The sequence below is a fragment of the Anas platyrhynchos genome, chromosome 2 (assembly GCF_047663525.1).
Source record: "Anas platyrhynchos isolate ZD024472 breed Pekin duck chromosome 2, IASCAAS_PekinDuck_T2T, whole genome shotgun sequence".
Taxonomy (NCBI): Eukaryota; Metazoa; Chordata; class Aves; order Anseriformes; family Anatidae; genus Anas; species Anas platyrhynchos.
In genome coordinates this window covers 136943417-136946002 of record NC_092588.1, presented here as the reverse complement: position 1 = coordinate 136946002, position 2586 = coordinate 136943417, and the positions used below count along the sequence as shown (strand labels likewise).

Sequence of the window (2586 nt, the reverse complement as noted above, 5' to 3'; positions counted from 1 at the left end):
TCTTTGCAGCTATAGGGTGCTTCCCCTTAGCCTTGCTGGCTTATGAAGCAACTGAGTTGAGTTTGTCACCATCAGGAATATTTCATGGTAAATCATGCCAGTTAGTGAATTTTGGAATAAAGGACTGCTAAGAAAAGGCAGGATCTTTTTCAGGCTGAGTCAGACAATCAGCTAATTGGTCCACAGTAGCTAACTCTACCAGCCACAGGTGTACTCAATACTCTTTTTGTAACGTTATGGATGGTGACCTGTAAAATCAGTCCCGGTTCTTCTACTGTTCTCTGTGTGCTGCTGAACACCACAAACCTCCTACACCAGCTCTTCTATACCAGGTTTTTATTCTTTTCTCTTATTAAGAGTTGAGATAATGTTTTGATGGACTATTGCTGTCACACAATCTTTCCAATGCAAAGCAAGAGGGGAGAAAATATTATCTAATATATAGATAGGGGTTCTGAGTCAGATAAGATTAGTATTTCCTTAGCATTCATGGTCAGATTTGCAATATTCTGTGCTAAATTACAGCTACTGCAATAAGAAAATGAATATGTAGGTGTTGTTTATTTATTTGTTTGTTTATTTTTTGGGGTGTGTGTGTGTGTACAAATTTCTCTTGAATTACTCTGACCCATAAAAAGAGAGTCATATTTGTAGACAACTTTTAAAAATTCTTCAGTATACTCGTGAATGGCGGTCTCTTAGAGCTGAGAGATGTGTGCAACATCAAATGAGAAATTTGGGAGTAGATTCTGCAGATCTACTTCAGGAGTAAGCAATCAAGAACTGAACAGAGTATTCTACTGCAGACTGCAGTCTCCACTTCCCAGGAATCGGTGGGCTAGGACTGCATAATTGGCTCTGTGGTTAGCTGTATGAGGATGCCAGTTTTGGTTTTGTGTGTAAAAACAAATGCAAACAATTCTTCAGCCTTCTGCTGCTGATTGAAATGCTGCCCTTGACTAACTCAACGGGGCTCCTCCTGTACTGAATAGGAGCTGTAAATTGATTTAAGAGAAGATTTTATAACCACTGAATTGAAAGAATTCACTTTCAAGCTGCCTTAAACACTTACTTCATCACGTACACTGTTTTCCATACTGATTCTGCACCAGGTTGTGCTGCCTATGTTATTACCAACCCCAATGAAGTAACTGCTGCAGAGAGAACGCTGTAAGTGTGAGTAACAGTTTGAGATGTTGTTTAGATATTTGGGGGTTCTGTGGAATAGTAGGTGCATTATCATCATCATATGAGGCACCATTCCTCTTTATATATCAGTGGAAGAATAAGAAACAGGATTGGACTCTTCAATGTTTTAAGTTAGGTTTTGATTTTAATAAATTAGATGTCAAAATTATTATCTGCTTTTGCATTCCCCTGAGTTAAAGTATTGCACCCTGGCTTCTAAGTTGTTGCCTTATGGACTCCATTGATCCATTTTCTTTTGTAGCTCAAAAATAAATGCTCTTAAAATAAAAACAATAGCTTTTGTGTTAGCTGTTATATGATATTGAAAAGGAGAAATATTTGCCTACAGGAATGACAAAGACCTTAATAACTGGAGAGTGTTAAGGAATAATCAATATCCCATGGAAACTTTGTTGAATCCAGTGGCTGATACTGAAGAACTTTAATCAGTAGAGAGTGGGAGAACACTATTCACATATTTTGGTCTGTTTTTTGAACAGGCTATACGTTGCACTTAATCTCTCCAAGACGTAATATCTAAAGAACATAGTCTTGCAGATGGAAGTCATCAAAATCCAATTTGTTATCCCAGAGAAGGAGAAAAATCTCATGCTCCTGTAATTCTAAGAATCCCCAAGACTGTACTATTTCACCGTCAAAAGGAGAAAAGAGGAGGAGATAGGAAAGCTCCCTTCTGTATACTAGTCCATCCTCATAAAACATAGCTCACCTCTTCTCCTTGGGCTGCCTGCACACTAATGAAAAGCCCAAGCATATTCCCTGAGAATAGATCTTTTTGTTTTTACTTCAGTCTTTGGTGATAAAGGACAATCCTTTACCTTGTACCATGTCCAGATCTTTAATTGCTATGATGTAAAACTTACTGAAAGTTCTCTGCATGGTGTTTTTGAATTGTATGTATTCCTGTGTGTGTGTATGTATGGTGGCTTATGTGTATGTATGTATGATGGCTTAACACCACTAAGTAGCTCAGCTCCATCATGCTGCTCTCTCACTCTCCCTCTTCCCCTCCTCAACAGAATGGATGGTAGGATAGGGTGTGGTGGAATATGATGAAAAAAATCCCATGGGTTGAAAGATGGACAGGAAAATTGCTCACCAGTTACCATCATAGGCAAAACAGACTCAGCATGAAGGGAATTAATGTGATTTATTGCCTACTAATAACAGACTAGAACAGTGAGAACTGTAAGTAAACTAAAAATATCTTCTGCCCATCTACTCTCTTCTTCATGTCCACCTCCCCCCCTCCACCCGGCACAGTGCAGGGGGAAGTGGAATGGGGGATGTGGTCAGTCACCCTTCATCTCCACCACTCCATGGTCACTCTGTGTCCCTGCTCCCTGTGGGGTCCCTCCCATGGATGCTGTCCTTCCT

The 2586-nt window shown here is 39.6% G+C and overlaps 1 long non-coding RNA gene across 1 annotated transcript; it reads left to right on the top strand.

Moving 5' to 3' along the window:
* Positions 1-237: 237 nt before the first annotated feature.
* Positions 238-2294, top strand: LOC119715702 (uncharacterized). The gene is made up of 3 exons (XR_005263061.2): positions 238-332; positions 1113-1170; positions 1689-2294. It is a non-coding gene; the product is annotated as an uncharacterized lncRNA (long non-coding RNA).
* Positions 2295-2586: the final 292 nt, after the last annotated feature.